Source organism: Tursiops truncatus, chromosome 11 (assembly GCF_011762595.2).
Source record: "Tursiops truncatus isolate mTurTru1 chromosome 11, mTurTru1.mat.Y, whole genome shotgun sequence".
Taxonomy (NCBI): Eukaryota; Metazoa; Chordata; class Mammalia; order Artiodactyla; family Delphinidae; genus Tursiops; species Tursiops truncatus.
This window is the reverse complement of record NC_047044.1, coordinates 48,539,929-48,558,323: the sequence shown is the minus strand read 5'-3', so window position 1 is coordinate 48,558,323 and position 18,395 is coordinate 48,539,929. Positions and strand designations below refer to the sequence as shown.

The window sequence follows — 18,395 nt, the reverse complement described above, 5'->3', positions numbered from 1 at the left end:
CTTAAACTGAAGGTTTGTGGCAACCCTGCGTCAAGCAAGTCTATTGGCACCATTTTTCCAACAGTATTTGCTTACTTCATGTCTCAGTGTCACATTTTGGTAATTCTCACAATATTTCAAGCTTTTAAATTATTATTATATTTGTTAGGGTGATCTGTGACTGGTGATCTTTGATGTTACTATTGCAATTGTTTTGGGGTGCCATGAACCATGACCATATACGACAGCAAACTTAATGAATATATGTATGTGTTCTGACTGCTCTACTGACCTGCCATTCCCCCATCTCTCTTCCTCTCCTCGGGCCTCCCTATTCCCTGAGGCACAATAATATTGAAATTAGGCCAATTAATAACCCTACCATGGCCTCTAAGTGTTCAAATGAAGAGTCGCATGTCTCTCACTTTAAATCAAAAGCTAGATATGATTAAGCTTAGTAAGGAAGGCATGTTGAAAGCCAAGATTGGTTCAAGAGGCCTAGCTTTTGGCCTAACAGTTAGCCAAGTTGTGAATGAAAAGGAAAAGTTCTTGAAGGAAATTCAAAGTGCTACTCCAGTGAACCCAAACGATACAAAAGTGAAAGAGCTTTATTGATGATCTGGGGAAAGTTTTAGTGGTCTGGATAGAAGATCAGACGAGCAACAACATTTCCTTGAAACAAAACTTAAAGCAAAGCCCTCACTCTCTCCTGTGAAGGCTGAGAGACATGAGGAAGCTGCAGAAGAAACGTTGAAAGCTGCCAGAGATTGGCTCATGAGGTCTGAGGGAAGAAGCTGTCTCCATGACATCACAGAGAAAACAGAAGCAGCAAATGCTGATGTAGAAACTGCAGCAAGTTATCTAGACGTTCTAGTTAAGATAATTAAGGTGGTTACAGATTTTCAATGTAGACTAAACAGTCTTATGCTGGAAGAAGATGCAATCTAGGACTAGCTAGAGAGGAGAAGTCAATGCTTGGCTTCAAAGCTTCAAAGGACAGGCTGACTCTCGGGGCTAATGCACTGGTGACTTTAAGCTGAAGCCAATGCTCATTTAGCATTGAGAAAATCTTAGGGCCCTTAAGAGTTATGCTCAGTCTACTCTGCCTGTGCTCTATAAATGGAACAACAAAGCCTGGATTTCAGCACATCTGTTGACAACGTGGTTACTGAATATTTTAAGTCCACTGTTGAGATCTACTGCTCAGAAAAAAGATTTCTTTAAAAAAAAAAATCAGTTTATTGACAATGCACCTGGTCACCCAAGAGCTCTGATGGAGATGTGCAAGATTGATGTTGTTTTCATGCCTCCTAACATAACATCCATTCTGTAGCCCGTGGATCAAGGAGTAATTTTGACTTTGAAGTCTTATTATTTAAGAAATACATTTCCTAAGGCTTTAGTGATTCCTCTGATGAATCTGGGCAAAGTCAATTGAAAACCTTCTGCAAAGGGTTCACCGTTCTAGATAACATTAAGAACATTTGTGATTCATAGGAAGAGGTCAAAATATCAACACTAACAGGAGTTTGGAAGAAGTTGATTCCCACCCTTATGGGTGACTCTGAGGGGTTCAAGACTTCAGTGGAGGAAGAAACTGAAGATGTGGTGAGAATAGCAAGAGAACTAGAATTAGAAGTGGAGCCCGAAGATGCGACTGAATTGCTGCAATCTCATGATAAAACTTGAAGGGATGAGGAGTTGCTTGTTACAGATGAGCAAAGAAAGTCGTTTCTGGAGATGGAATCTATTCCTGGTAAAGATGCTATAAAGATTGTTGAAATATTACATAAATTTAGTTGATAATCTTCTCAAACCCTGCTGCTGCTTTGACTCCAATTTTGAAAGTTCTGTTGGTAAAATGCTATAGAACAGCACAGATGCTATGGAGAAATCGTTCATGAAGGGAAGAGTTGATCCATGTGGCAAACGTCATGGCTGTCTTATGTTAAGAAATGTCCACAGCCACCCCACCCTTCAGCAGCCATCACCACTGAGGCAAGACCCTCCACCGGCAAAAACATTACACCTTGCCAAAGGCTCAGGTGATGGTTAGCACTTTTTTAAGTATTTTCAAATTAAGTTATGTGAATTGGGTTTTTTTTAGACATAATACTATTGCTCACTTAATAGACTACAATATAGTGTAAACATAACTTTTACATGCACTGGGACACTAAAAATTGTGTGACCTGCTTTATTGCTATATTTGCTTTATTGCGGTGGTCTGGAACCAAACCCACAGTATCTCTGAGGGGTGCTCGTAATATTCTTCAAAAAGATAACGTGTTTGGAAAACACTGGTAGAAAAGCCAGGACCTATTATATGCCTAGGTTGGAAATGTGCATCGTGATTCACCAGGCACAATTCAGTTTGAAATTATCCCCCTTTTCATGCCATTCAATGGAAGAAAAAAATTAATCTACTCAGTAATGAATGCATAGTCTGTTATAATTATTGTGTTCTTTTTTGAAAAAAATAACATGACAGCTTTATTCACTCCATGTGGCAAACCAAATTTCTTCAAGTGAAGTGCAAATAAGACAAACACTAAAATTGAGTTTTTCCTGCCTCTTGTACCCAGAGGCATATGCTATGGCTGTAATGCATAAGTTAAAATGGCAATAATAATAATAACAGTGGAAAAGCAAATGCAAATATTAAACTCAGTTTTAGACAACTGATTCCAAGGGGCAACAATTTTCATGCTCCATCTGCTTGGAGAAAATTTCTTGTTAATCAGGTCTGTAAAAGGGTGTGGGTATTGAACTCTGTTTTCTGTTAAAGCCATAATAGTTTCTAAACAGTGATGTGTCACTTATCTGTTGAATCTAATCCATTATTTTTTAATTTCCAAACTCCCACTACCCCCCCGCCCCAGGAAGTTTGCTTACTGAAGCCCTAAGTGAATAGGCCAAATGAATTCACATTGCCGGGTATCATTGTGAACACCAATTGTGAAATAAATCAGCATCGAATTTATTAGAAAATTTGACTTTTTAATTTAGATGTCAACTGGGGACTATCTCTTATCAGTATGCTAGAGAGGCCCAGTGAATACATTCATTGAAAATTTAAATAAAACCAGGAAACAAAAAATTTCAATAATTGCTTTAAGTACCCTCTTCCCAAAGATTCTGTACAGTACATGTTCAGATAATTGAAATTTCTCTTAGACTTTCTTTTCCTTAGTCTTGTAAACAGTTCTAAGACAAGTTCTACTTTATTGTCATTGCCCTTATATAACAAGCCTTAATGGAACATGTGACTTGGATTAATATGCAATTTTTTTGGAAAACAAAAAGAGTATAGAAACTAAGTTTCTCATTATGCTCTATTGTTATTACTATTATTTTAAAGCAGTGGTGGAGAGCATGGGTTTGGATTCTGATGGATACCCCACTGTTCAGAGTCCAGCTCTGCCATGTGCTACCTTTATGACTATACACAAGTTATTTAACCTCTAAATCTCAGTGATCTGTTCTGTAAAATGGGTACAAGACCTCCTTTCTCACAACACTGTAAAAATCAAATCAACCTTAGCACAGTACTTGGTTCATAGTGAGTATTATACAAATCGTAGCTGTTATTTTTTATTGAAGTATAGTTGATTTACAACATTGTTCTGTGTATAGCAAAGTGACTCAGTTTTATATATTTTTTCAGATTATTTCGCATTATGGTTATCACAAGATATTGGGTGTAATCCCTGTGCTATACAGTAAATCCTTGTTGCTTATCTCTTTTATCTATAGTAGTTTGTATCTGTTAATCCCATACTCCTAAGTGTGTCCCTTCCTCCCTCTCCCCTTTGGTAATCATAACTTTATTTTCTGTGTCTGTGAATCTGTTTTGTATATAGATTCATTTTATTTTTTATTTTATTTTTTCCACATCTTTATTAGAGTATAAATGCTTTACAATGTTGTGTTAGTTTCTGCTGTACAACAAAGTGAATCAGCTATATGTATACACATATCCTCGTATCCCCTCCCTCTTGAGCCTCCCTATGCCATCCCTCTAGGCTGTCACAAAGCACCAAGCTGATCTCCCTGTGCTATGCAGCTGCTTCCCACTAGCCATCCATTTTACATTTGGTAGTGTATATACGTCAGTGCTACTCGCTCACTTCATTCCAGCTTCCCCTTCCCCCTCCCCGTGCCCTCAAGTCTGTTCTCTACGTCTGCGTCTTTATTCCTGCCATGCCACTAGGTTCATCAGTACTCCTTTTTTAAATTCCATATATATGCGTTAGCATACGGTATTTGTTTTTCTCTTTCTTACTTCACTCTGTATGACAGACTCTAGGTCCACCCACCTCACTACAAATAACTCAATTTCGTTTCTTTCTGTGGCTCAGTAATATTCCATTGTATATATGCACCACATCTTCTTTATCCATTCAGCTGTCGATGGACACTTAGGTTGCTTCCATGTCCTGGCTACTGTAAATAGTGCTGCAATGAACATTGGGGTAAATGTCTCTTTTTGACTTATGGTTTTCTCAGGGTATATGCCCAGTAGTTTTGCTGGGTTGTATAGTAGTTCTATTTTTAGTTTTTTAAGGAACCCCTCCATACTGTTCTCCATAGTGGCTGTATCAATTTATATTCCCACCAACAGTGCAGGAAGGTTCCCTTTTCTCCACACCCTCTTCAGCATTTATTGTTCGTAGATTTTTTGATGATGGCCATTCTGACCGGTGTGAGGTGATACCTCACTGTAGTTTTGATGTGCATTTCTCTAATGATCAGTGAATTTGAGCATCTTTTCATTCATTTGTTGGCCATCTGTATGTCTTCTTTGGAGATATATCTATTTAGGTCTTCCACCCATTTTTGGACTGGCTTGTTTGTTTTTGTGATATTGAGCTGCATGAGCTGCTTGTATATTTTGGAGATTAATCCACTGTCAGTTGCTTCGTTTGCAACTATTTTCTCCCATTCTGAGGATTGTCTTTTCATCTTGTTTATGGTTTCCCTTGCTGTGCAAAAGCTTTTAAGTTTCATTAGGTCCCATTTGTTTATTTTTGTTTTTATTTCCCTTACTCGAGGAGGTGAGTCAAAAAGGATCTTGCTGTGATTTATGTCATAGGGTGTTCCGCCTATGTTTTCCTTTAAGAGTTTTATAGTGTCTGGCCTTATATTTAGGTCTTTAATCCATTTTGAGCTTATTTTTATGTATGGTGTTAGGGTGTATTCTAAGTTCATTCTTTTACATATAGCGGTCCAGTTTTCCCAGCACCACTTATTGAAGAGGCTGTCTTTTCTTCATTGTACACTCTTGCCTCCTTTACCAAAGATAAGGTGACCATATGTGCATGGGTTTATCTGTGGGCTTTCTATCCTGTTCCATTGATCTATACTTCTGTTTTTGTGCCAGTACGGTACTGTCTTGATTACTGTAGCTTTGTAGTATAGTCTGAAGTCAGGGAGCCTGATTCCTCCAGCCCCGTTTTTCTTTCTCAAGATTGCTTTGGCTATTCAGGGCCTTTTGTGTTTCCATATAGATTGTAAAATTTCTTGTTCTAGTTCTGTGAAAAATGCCATTGGTAGTTTGATAGGGATTGCATTGAATCTGTAGATTGCCTTGGGTGGTATAGTCATTTTCACAATATTGATTTTTCCAATCCAGGAGCATGGTATGTCACTCCATCTTTGATTTCTTTCATCAGTGTTTTATAGTTTTCTGAGTACAGGTCTTTTGCCTCCTTAGGTAGGTTTATTCTAGGTTTATTCATAGGCATTTTATTGTTTTTGTTGTGATGGTAAATGGGGTTGTTTCCTTAATTTATCTTTCTGATCTTTCATTGTTAGTGTATAGGAATGCAAGAGATTTCTGTGCATTAATTTTGTATCCTGCAACCTTACCAAATTCATTGATTAGTTCTAGTATTTTTCTGGTGGCATCTTTAGGATTTTCTATGTAGAGTATCATGTCATCAGCAAACAGTGACAATTTTACTTCTCCTTTTCCAACTTATATTCCTTTTACTTCTTTTTCTTCTCTGATTGCCGTGGCTAGGACATCCAGTACTATGTTGAATAATAATGGTAAGAGTGGACATCCTTGTTTTGTTCCTGATCTTAGAGGAAATGCTTTCAGTTTTTAACCATTGAGAATGATGTTTGCTGTGGGTTTGTCATATATGGCTTTTATTATGTTGAGGTAGGTTCCCTCTATGCCCACTTTCTGAAGAGTTTTTTTTTTAATCATAAATGTGTGTTGAATTTTGTCAAAAGCTTTTTCTGCATCTATTGAGATGATCATATTGTTTTTATTCTTCAATTTGTTAATATGGTGTATCACATTGATTGTTTCATGTATATTGAAGAATCCTTACATCCCTGGGAAAAATCCCACTTGATCATGGTGTATGATCCTTTTAATGTGTTGTTGGATTCTGTTTGCTAGTATTTCGTTGAGGATTTTTGCGTCTATGTTCATCAGTGATACTATTCTATAATTTTATTTTGGGGGGATATCTTTGTCTAGTTTTGGTATCAGGGTGATGGTGGCCTTGTAGAACGAGTTTGGGTGTGTTCCTCCCTCTGCAATTTTTTGGAAGAGTTTGAGAAGGATGGATGTTAGCTCTTCTCTAAACATTTGATAGAATTCTCCAGTGAAGCCACCTGCTCCTGGACTTCGGTTTGTTGGAAGATTTTTAATTACAGTTTCAATTTCATTACCTGTGACTGGTCTGTTCATATATACATATATATATATATATATATATATTATTATTTTTTTAACATCTTTACTGGGGTATAATTGCTTTACAATGGTGTGTTAGTTTCTGCTCCATAACAAAGTGAATCAGTTATACTTATACATATGTTCCCATATCTCTTCTCTGTTGCGTCTCCCTCCCTCCCACCTTCCCTATCCCACCCCTCCAGGCCATCACAAAGCACCGAGCTGATATCCCTGTGCCATGCAGCGGCTTCCCACTAGCTATCTACCTTACGTTTGTTAGTGTATATATGTCCATGCCTCTCTCTTGCTTTGTCACAGCTCACCCTTCCCCCTCCCCATATCCTCAAGTCCGTTCTCCAGTAGGTCTGTGTCTTTATTCCTGTCTTACCCCAGGTTCTTCATGACATTTTTTTCCCCTTAAATTCCATATATATGTGTTAGCATACGGTATTTGTCTCTCTCTTTCTGACTTACTTCACTCTGTATGACAGACTCTAGGTCTATCCACCTCATTACAAATAGCTCAATTTTGTTTCTTTTTATGGCTGAGTAATATTCCATTGTATATATGTGCCACATCTTCTTTATCCATTCATCCGATGATGGGCATTTAGGTTGTTTCCATCTCTGGGCTATTGTAAATAGAGCTGCAATGAACATTTTGGTACATGACTCTTTTTGAATTTTGCTTTTCTCAGGGTATATGCCCAGTAGTGGGATTGCTGGGTCATATGGTAGTTCTATTTGTAGTTTTTTAAGGAACCTCCATACTGTTCTCCATATTGGCTGAACCAATTCACATTCCCACCAGCAGTGCAAGAGGGTTCCCTTTTCTCCACACCCTCTCCAGCATTTATTGTTTCTAGATTTTTTGATGATGGCCATTCTGACTGGTGTGAGATGATATCTCATTGTAGTTTTGATTTGCATTTCTCTAATGATTAGTGATGTTGAGCATTCTTTCATGTGTTTGTTGTTTCTTCTTTGGAGAAATGTCTATTTAGGTCTTCTGCCCATTTTTGGATTGGGTTGTTTGTTTTTTTGTTATTGAACTGCATGAGCTGCTTGTAAATTTTGGAAATTAATCCTTTGTCAGTTGCTTCATTTGCAAATATTTTCTCCCATTCTGAGGGTTGTCTTTTGGTCTTGTTTATGGTTTCCTTTGCTGTGCAAAAGCCTTGAAGTTTCATTAGGTCCCATTTGTTTATTTTTGTTTTTATTTCCATTTCTCTAGGAGGTGGGTCAAAAAGGATCTTGCTGTGATTTATGTCATAGAGTGTTCTGCCTATGCTGTTCACATTTTCTAATTCTTCCTGGTTCAATCTTGGAAGGTTGTGCTTTTCCAAGAATTTGTCCATTTCTTTCAGGTTGTTCATTTTATTGGCATATAGTTGCTTATAGTAGTCTCTTATGATCTTTTATATTTCTGCAGTGTCAGTTGTAAACTCTTTTTCATTTCTAATATTATTGATTTGCGTCCTCTACCTTTTTTTCTTGCTGAGTCTGGCTAACGGTTTATCAATTTTGTTTATCTTCTCAAAGAACCAGCTTTTAGTTTTATTGATCTTTGCTATTGTTTTCTTTGTTTCTATTTTATTTATTTCTGCTCTGATCTTCATGATTTCTTTCCTTCTACCAATTTTGGGTTTCTACTAATTTTGGGTTTTCGTTGTTCTTCTTTTTCTAGTTGCTTTAGGTGTAAGGTTAGATTGTTTGAGATTTTTCTTTCTTGAGGTGAGCTTGAATTCCTATGAACTTCCCTCTTAGAACTGCTTTTGCTGCATCTCATAGGTTTTGGATCATCGTGTTTTCGCTGTCATTTGTTTCTAGGTATTTTTTAATTTCCTCTTTGATTTCTTCAGTGATCTCTTGGTTATTTAGCAGCACACTGTTTAGCCTCCGTGTATTTGTGTTTTTTACTGTTTTTTTTTCCCTGTAATTGACTTCTGATCTTATAGCGTTGTGGTCAGAAAAGATGATTGATACAATTTCAATTTTCTTAAATTTTCCAAGGTTTGATTTGTGACCCAAAATGTGATCTATTCTGGAGAATGTTCTGTGTGCACTTAAGAAAAAAGTGTATTCTTCTGCTTTCAGATGAATGTCCTATAAATATCAATTAAGTCTATCTGATCTATTGTGTCATTTAAAGCTTGTGTTTCCTTATTTATTTTCTGTCTGGATAATCTGTCTATTGGTATAAGTGGGGTGTTAAAAGTCCCCCACTATTATTGTGCTACTGTTGATTTCTCCTTTTATGGCTGTTGGCATTTGCCTAATGTATTGAGGTGCTCCTAAGTTGGGTACATAAATATTTATATAGACTCATTTTAGATAGTAGTTATTAACATTATTATTAAGCACATTAAGATAATGTGTCCACTTCCTTTTGGGAAAAATTGATTGACTTAACCCTGGTTATAACCCAGTAGACATGGAGCAGTGGTTCTCTAAGGAAAAAACCTTTGCTAACAGTGAATCTTTCAGCATATTGCTTCTGACATGCATATAACCAGAAATGGGACTGACCCTCTAGGAAAAAGTGCCTCAAGCAGAGGGCTTCACACAGAGCAACTGGAATAGGTTTATGCCACCACAGGTTAGAAGGCACCTATATGCTCATCACAAAGTTACATGAAAGAAGGAGTCAAGTATCTACTTTGTGCTTTGCTTTCCATGCTCCAGGCACTGTGCTAAGTCCTTCACACATTTAATGACCCTATGATGGAAGTATTATCCCCATTTTAGGGATGAAATCGTTAAGGCTCAGAGATAATTAAAAACTTGATTGATGTCTCATAGCTATAATGGTGGGGTGGTGGTTGAAGCTGGGCTTGTATTTTCCATTAGACCATGTTTTGCTTTTCTAAGTAGGTATCACAGCCTATCCTGATGAAGTCTAGAGGGCTGGGGTGGGCCCACAGAGGCATAGCGAGTTGCCATCTAAGACGGATTCACATAGTAAGTACAGTAACTCCATCCAAAGCAAGGGGGAGGTGCAGGAAGCACACTGGCTTCAAGGACAGGGAGGGCAAGGGGGTGACCCTGACATGCCTGTTGCTCCAGCTGTCCTCTGCCTGAGCCATAGACTCATGCCCTGCGCTGCAATCAGAGAATGAGGGAAAAACACAGGGGCTGCTTGGTTCACAATCTGGGATAGGTGGGTGGAGGTCCCAGCCCTGGAACCACACTGCCTAGGCTAGAATGCCACCTTTCCCCTGGACACCCTCAGTGACCTTGGGCAAGTTTCTTTAACTTGTCCAAGCCTCCATTTTTCATCTGGAAAAGAGGGAATAAAATCCTACCTGCCTCGTAGGTTGCTACGATGATTAAATGAATTAATATACACAAAGCGCTTAGAGAAACGCCTGGCATCTAGTAAGTTCTCACTCAATACATGATACCTGGGACTAGTCTATGAGTTATCAAAATTGGGGCAGACAACAACTACATGTTCCTAAATATCTTTGTGTAACTTTGCATTTCCTTGTCCTTCTCTGCTTTGTCTTTTGCGCCCCAACTCAGGGCTGTCATAGCTTGGGAGCCAAAAGCAATAGGTCTTCGAAGGCCTCCAGGCAGAGAGCACATACTGTAGAATCATGGCTTTTCTCTTCTCCTCCTCCACCATGAGACGAGGGTCATCCCGGGGTAGGAGGAGGAGGACTGGAAAGAAGCTGTGGTGGCAGATGCTGGTCACTCAAACGGGACTGCGTCTTTCTTTGTCTTAACTCTCAGCCAGAGTCCTCAAAGGAGAAGGAAGTGAACAGAACAATCCAGACAAGACCAGGGAATCTGGAGCTGAGGACAGTGCATCTGTGCCCATTATCAGAGCTTGAGAAATGAGCAAGAGTCGTGGACCTGCCTGGGTGGCCAGGTCATCCACAGAACAATTTCCACCGCACTCACTGTGGAGCCAGTGATGGTGAAGGACCGGAGCCAGCCCCAGAAAATTCTCTGAAGCTCTAGAGTGAAACACAGGTACTGTCAGAGACCTAGGTCCTAAAGGCCTTCCGACTGGGAGTCAGGGGAGAAGGAGCAGCTAGCTTTGTTGATGATGAAAGTATAGCACAGTGAGGGGAACCCAAGGACTAGGTGCCACTCACCCCCCAGCCCCAGGCAACACAAAGGTGGTGTGTAATCCCTGGAAATCTACATGCCACCTGGGAAGTGGGAGCAGGGCTCTAAATTCACTAAATTTCTATCTCCACTCAGAATGGGTGCTTAAATTAGAAGGTAAATAGATTCATAAATTAAGAGAATTATGTTGACGGCTCACCTGAGTGAAATGTTACCCAAGGCAACAGCAGCTTTGATACCCATGGGAGATGGTGCAATGCTCGGGCAGCAGCATTTTGGGTGTGTACGCTGGCGGGTCTCAATGGCATGATGTGTAAGATTTATACAGAAACTTTATCAAGCACTAACTATGTTAGGCACTGTGCTACATTCTTAAATATAATTATCTCATTTCATCTTCTCAAAACCACTGTGGAATAAATATTATTATCCCCAATTTACAGATGTTAAATGTGAGGCCTGGAGAGGCCAAGGTTACACTTTAGGAATGGGATGGGTCTGGGATTCACGTCCAGGCAGATTGTTGATATGGCCTGTGCAGTGAAGTGCCGTGACAGCCGGCCTCGTTCGGGACAGTTATCAAAGGCAGACCCTCTGGCTACATTGGCATTGACTGTAATAACCTTGCCAAATGGACATTTGCAAGAGAGTTGCTTGCAACTTGGGGTGTGTTGCTACCTTTTGGAGTCAAGATGAGTGATATGCAGGTCATGCTGGGGAAATCCTAAACTATTTAGGACTCTGAGGGCTAGCTGGAGTTTTGCTAAGGAAGGCCAAACAAGAAAAATTATTTTGTCGTTACCCTCTTGATCTTATTTTCGTGTCTAGGCTGGTGCGGCTCACAAAGGCCATGCAATCAGCACCCTTCCCACTATTAAGAAGGTGAACGGATGATCCTTGGCAAGCGTCACTGCGTCGGCTTAAAGCATCTAGTGTTGCTCGTTCTAATCTGGTTCTTATTACTTGTTAATAATGTAATTGTTCTCACTGGGTTTTCATTTCAGGATCTTCTCTTGGGCCTTCGTGTCCTGAAGTTCCCTAATGCTGTGAGCAGTGTAGACGTCATTCCCCTGTTCCACCTTCACAGAGCATCTCAATCTGAATCATTAAACCCTTCCTCAGCCACAGGTGTTTCCAACCTAATCCTTGGTACACCTGGCCAATCCATTTTGACTTTTTTCCCCTAAAACCCATTAGTTTTATGTGAAATTCCTATAAATTAGCTCTCCTAAGGCTTTCATTTTTTTTTTTCTCTAGTTTCCATCTTGTTGTCATCATGCTTTATATCCTGGGGAATCGCCTTGATTTTAACTTCTAGCTTTCTTTTAAATTTTTATGAATTTTCAGAAATCATGTTCTCAATACCAAAGAGCTTTTTTTTGTTGTTGTTGTCCTTGATTTCTTCTTTTAATGGCTATATATATATATATATATTTTTTTTTTTGGTGGGGGGGAGGTACGAAATCATCTCAAATCTGAGATTTCTAGTTGGAGTTGATGTTTTTTAACTTCTCTTCTCCCTGAATTATCTCCAATTTCTCTGGGATCAGTTTTTGCTGTTGGTAAGTATGTGAGATGATAATGTGTTAACCAGCATTATAGTGGTGATCATTTCATAACATATACAGATATCAAATGATCACATTTTACACCTTAAACGTATACAATGTTACGTGCCAATTAACATCTCAAAAAAGCTGGAAACAAAATCAAAATAAGATAAAAACTTACTTTGACTATTAGAAAAACAAAGATGCTGGTAAATTGTGCTTCATGGTCTTTGGTTTTCTATTTATAGTTCAAACAAATGACCAAGTAGTTGGGGTGGGTTCAGTTCATTCCTACATTAGTGGCTCTATCTCCTGATACACTTTGCCTCTCCTTTGGTGGGGAGTCTAACTAAAAGCCCTCTGCTGCTTGGGAGGAGGAATTCACTGACAGGATCGCTTTAGGGTAAGTGGGGCAAGGAGCCAGCAGCTAGGTACTAGTCCCCCAAGTTCCCTGTTGAGCAGGGCTTTACTTGGAGACTCCAATTCACATACCATAAACCACAGATAATCTCCTTGGTTTATTCAAGAGATTTGTTCTGGAGGTTATGATGCTGCTGCTGATAAAGACAATAGCTAATACTGATATAACGGTTGGTCATGTGCCAGCACTAAGAACATCACATATGTAAATTCATTTGCTCCTCCCGACAATCCTTTGGATTAGCTACCATTATCACACACAAGGAAATGGAGGCACAGAGAGGTTAGATAACCTGCCCAAGGTCACACAGCTAGTAAGTGACAGAAGCAGGCTTTGAACCAGTGCTCCACAGTCCATTCTTCTCATCTCTAGGTTCTATCTCTGGGCTGACTGCCCCCTGAGTAGAGGTGAGAATTGAGTAATTAAAACAGTTTTTCATACATAGACCTTAGTTTCCACATAGACTTAAAAACATTTTATCAGCTGTATGTTTCCCTCTTCCCTAAAAACTGAGCTTGGGGTTGTTCCAACTGCTACTGGTAGAAAAGCTCTCACCTCACTGCAGCGCCTCTTGTAGGGAATCCTGTGCCAGTTATTGGCTTAGGGGCTCCCACCTGCTTCCTGTCACCCAGAAATGTGTTGAAATATCTCATTCACTAATGACCACCATTCTTCACACCCCCATCTAACATACTGTGCTGTTACTGTTTCTTTTTAGTGTTTCTATTTCAGTGAACCCGCAGAGGCCTTGTAAATTTGTGCTCAGGAATCCATCTTGAAATGACTTCATAAGTAAGTATGTTTCCATGGGTATTTTGGCCATTTTGCTATATTGAAATGGCATTGTGCAAAGAGGTATAGATTCAAGCTGTACTATTAATTTCCATTCATTTAATTTGCATATAATTAAGAGAGAAACTATTGCATGGATATAGAATTTAATAAGTATAGGTTCCAAACAGATTATTTTGTATAATTTTCACTAGGACTCCAAGTAGATATTTCAAGGGCTGGAGGAAGGATTTATTGAAGCTTGAATCTGTTCTGGGTACTTCAGTGAAGCAATTCTTTAGATGAATTTGAGGGATGATAGTTTGTACTTCAAAACTGAGTGAGTTCCTGAGAAATCATCTGAAGGGACTTATGAGATGTTTATCCTATGTTGGCAAAACATTGAATATCACAAAGCAAGGGAATTTTTTTTTCCCCTCACAAAATGTTCAATACTTTTCTTCCATGGTTATTGTAAGGACTAAACCACCTAATAGATATGTATAAAAGCATAAGGACTGGCACGATGTAGGTGCTTGATGAATATAAGTTTCCTCTGAAGTTGTGGAATCTCAAAGTAAGCTGAAGCATTAATGTTAGAAGCAGAAAACTTGATTTGATGTGCAGAACTGAAGGTAGTATAGAGCTGTAGTGAAGCTCACGGACTATGGAGTCATACCAACAGAGGTTCAAGTCATCACTCCACCTCTTAATTGCATGTATTTTTATGACTCAGTTTCCTCATCTATAAAATGGAAATCATAATATCTATTAAGTGCATCTATTAGGATTAAAGGGGATAATGCGTGTGATGTACTTGGTGCACTATTAACTGGATATAAAGTACTTAGCACATTATGTGGCACATAAGTGGTCAATAATCTCATCAGCTATTATGATTAATGTAACTCCCATGCTTTAAGGATGTATTTTATACCAATGAAGTATAGCACATAAAGGCACTGGGTCATCTTTTTTTTTTTTTTTTTGTGGTACGCAGGCCTCTCACTGTTGTGGCCTCTCCTGTCGCGGAGCACAGGCTGCGGACGCGCAGGCTCAGCGGCCATGGCTCACAGGCCCAGCCGCTCCGCGGCATGTGGGATCTTCCCGGACCGGGGCACGAACCCGTGTCCCCTGCATCGGCAGGCGGACTCTCAACCACTGTGCCACCAGGGAAGCCCGGCACTGGGTTGTAATGTGATCTTCACAGCACATAATGCTTTAGAGATCATTTTCCCAGAGTATTTAGTGGAACTTCACTTCTTGGGGATAAGACAAAAAGTTTCATGTTCAAGGAAGTTAAGGAAACAAAACACTGTATCCTACTTTGCATATTAAAGATGTAACAAATTTCTCCTTTTTTAAAAAAAATCAACTGTTTCACCTAGCATTTCCTCCAACCTGCTTATCCATACAATAGTGTTTATAATCTGTAGCACCAATGCTGTGGAACACTTTTTGAGAGACTCTGCTTTATGTCTTTAGGTTTAAGTGTATAGTTCTTTTTATCAGAGTCTTCACACTTAGTATTCTTTAGTGAAGCTTTCATTTCAGGCCTCTAGATGTCTAAATCATCTAAAATAGTGAATATTGCTGTTTCTGTAGTAAAGCACACAGTTTTATTTCAGAATAAAACATGTATGTAATGACTTCAAAGCTATACTGGTGGACATTTTGGGGAAATAACTGAAAAAAAGAACATCAGGTTAAAACAATGTTCTCGATAGAAGAAAATACTTCCTATTAAAGGGGACATTGAGTTGTTCCAGTGAATTGTATGTGGTAGCAGCCAACCTCCAGAGATGGTTCCCAGTGAACCACATCTTCTAGTATTCACTCCCTTCCACGTTAAGTGGACAGGCCCTGTCTATTGTTTTAACCAACAGAATGTGGAAGTTCTACACCTAAGTCTGAAGAAGGCCAGGCAGCTTCTGTGCTTTTGGGAGTCCTGAGGCTCCATGGAAATTCTGCTGGAGAAGTGATATGGTGAGTAGGAGAGACCCTCAGACTAAGGGGAGAGGGAGACAGAGGGAGACAGACAGAGAGAGAGAGAGGGTGAGAGAGGGAAAGGGAGAGAGAGTGAGGGAGGGAGGGAGAGAGGTAGAGAAGGAGAGAATGGAGAGTGGGAGAGGGAAAGGGAGAGAGGGAAGGTGGAGAGACGGAGAGAGAGAGGGGGGAGAGAAGGGGAGGGAGAGGGAGGGAGACGGGGAGAAAGAGAGAGAGAGAGGGAGGGGGAGAGGGTGAGTGAGAATGAGGGGGAGAGAGAGAGGGAGGGGGGGGAGAGGGTGAGGGAGAGAACGAGAGAGAGGGAAGATGGAGAGACAGAGAGGGAGAGAGGTGGCAAGAGAGAGGGGGAGAGAAAGGGAGATGGGAGGGGAGAGAGCAAGGGGGGAGAGGAGAGAAAGGGAGAGGGAGGGAGAGGGAGAGTGAGACAGAGAGGGCAGGAGAGAGAGCAGGTGAGAGGAGAGAGAGGGAGATACGGGGAGAGGGAGATAGAGGAAGGGTGGAGAGGGGGAGATGGGGAGAGAGAGAGAGAGGGAGAGCGAGACAGAGAGAGAGATGGAGAGCAAGAGAGAAGGAGGGGGAGAGGGAGGGAGAGAGAGACAGGTAGAGGGGGAGAGAAGGGAGAGAGCGAGTGGGGGACAGGGAGAGATAGAGGGAGGGAGATGGAGGGGGAGAGATGGAGAGGGTGAGAGAGAAATGGAGAGTGGGAGAGAGAGAGGGAGGGAGAGGAAGGGGGTAGAGGGGGAAATAGGGAGAGAGAGGGAGAGACAGGGAAGATAGAGGGAGAGATGGAGAAAGGGGGGAGAGAGGGAGAAAGAAGAGAGGGAGAGAGACAGGAGAGGGGGAGGGATGGGGAGAGAACGAGGGGGGAGAGAGAGGGAAGATATAGACAGGGAGAGAGGTGGGAGGGAGAGGGAGGGGGAGAGGGAGAGGAGAGGGAGAGAGATATGGAGAGGGAAGGGGGTAGAGAGAGAAATAGGGAGAGAGGGAGACAGGTGGAGAGAGAGGAGGGAGGGAGAGAGGAAGGGTGGAGAGGGGGAGATGGGGAGGGAGAGATAGCAGGGGAGGGAGAGCAGGAGAGGGAGGGAGTGAGGGAGAGAGAGGCAGAGAGAGGGGTGGAGATAGAGGGGGAGGGGGAGAGGAGAGAGAGGGAGGGGAGAGAAAGGGAGAGATAGGTAGAGAGGGAGGGGGAGAGGGGGGAGAGAGCGAGTGGGGGACAGGGAGAGAGAGGGAGAGAGGGAGGGGGAGGGAGTGAGAGGGAGAGAGAGACAAAAGGGGGAAAGGGAGGGAGAGTGAGACAGAGAGGACAGGAGAGAGAGGGAAGATAGAGGAAGAGAGAGAGGAAGGGGGTAGAGGGGGAGATGGAGGGCGAGGGGGAGAGAGAGGGAAGATAGATGGAGAGAGGGAGACAGAGGTGGAGAGAGAGGAGGGAGGGAGGAAGGGTGGAGAGGGGGAGATGGGGAGGGAGAGATAGGGAGAGGGAAAGAGGGAGACAGAGAGGTGGAGAGAGAGAAGGGGAGAGGAGAAGATAGGAAGAGAGATAGGGAGAGCAAGACAGAGAGAGAGATGGAGAGCAGGAGAGAAGGAGGGGGAGAGGAAGAGAGAGGGGGAGGGAGAGGGAGGGGGGAGAGAGAGTGCAAGAGGGACAGAGGGAGGGGGGAGAGGGGTGGAGAGAGGGGAGAGAAGGGAGAGGGAGTGAGGGAGACAGAGAGGGGGAGAGATGGAGGAGAAAGAGGGGGGAGAGAGCGAGGGGGGAGAGGGAGAGACAGAGGATGGGGAGAGGGAGAGAGTGCGAGAGGGACAGAGAGGGAGAGCGAGGGGGAGGGGGATAGGGAGAGGGAGAGAGAGGGCAAAGAGGAAGAGCAGGAGATAGGGAGAGAGATGGAGAGGGGGGGAGAGAGATAGAGCAAGAGGGGGAGAGAGCAAGGGAGGGAGAGAGATGGAGAGAGAGGGGGAGAAAAAGGGAGAGAGAGGGAGGGAGAGAAGAAGAGAGGGAGGGGGAAATGGGAAAGAGGGAAGATAGAGGGGGAGTGAGAGGGAGGGGGAGAGAGGAGGAGGGGGGAGACAGAGTGAGAGAGGGGGGGGGAGAGAGCGAGGGAGAGGGAGGGAGAGGCGGAGAGGGGGGGAGAGAGGAAGAGGGAGAGAAGCAATGAGGGGGAGAGGGAGAGAGAGAAGGAGAGAGGGGGAGACGGAGGGAGAGAGGGAGTGAGAGGGAAAGGGAGAGAGAGACAAAAGGGGGAAAGGGGGAGAGGGCAAGAGGGGAGAGAGAGGGAAGATAGAGGAAGAGACAGAGAGGGAGGGGGAGAGGGAGAGAGAGAGGGGGAGGGGAGAGATCAAGAGAGGAAGGGAGGGGGGAGGGAGAGAGGGAAGATGGAGGGAGAGGAAGATGGAGGGAGAGAGAGAGAGGTGGAGATAGAGGGGGAGGGAGAGAGGAAGTGAGAAAGAGAGGCAGGGAGAGAGGGGAGGAGAGAGTGCGAGAGGGATGGGGAGAGAGGGAGAGTGAGAGAAAGGGAGAGGGGGAGGGAGGGAGAGGAGAGGGAGAGATGGAAGATAGAGGGAGACAGGGAGAGGGGGAGGGAGAGGAAGGGGGGAGAGAGGGAGAGGGTAAGAGAGGCAGAGAGGGAGGGGTAGGGAGGGAGAGAGGGAGAGGTAGGGAGAGAGACAGGGAGGGAGAGGGAGAAACGGAGAGTGGGAGAGGGAGTGAGAGGGAAAGGGAGAGAGAGAGAGGGCAAGAGGAAGAGCAGGAGATAGGGAGAGAGAAGGGGAGGGGGAGAGAGAGGGAGAGGGAGTGTTGGAGAGAGGGAGAGGAAGAGAGAAGAAGAGGGAGAGGGAGAGAGAAAGAGGGAGGGAGAAGGAGGGGGGATAGAGGGGGGAGAGGGAGGGAGAGGGCGAGGGG

General features: G+C 42.6%; 1 long non-coding RNA gene across 3 annotated transcripts in view; it reads left to right on the top strand.

Moving 5' to 3' along the window:
* The window catches only part of LOC109547205 (uncharacterized), a 148,086-nt gene that overhangs the window by 127,013 nt on the left and 2,678 nt on the right, over positions 1–18,395 (top strand). The window contains exons 2-3 of one of the 3 annotated variants that reach the window (XR_012324297.1): positions 10,412–10,654; positions 13,443–15,481. This is a non-coding gene — a long non-coding RNA (uncharacterized lncRNA). Of the gene's footprint in view, positions 1–10,411; positions 15,482–18,395 lie in introns of all 3 variants that reach the window. The other 2 variants (XR_002172960.3, XR_012324296.1) reach the window with 2 other exon arrangements.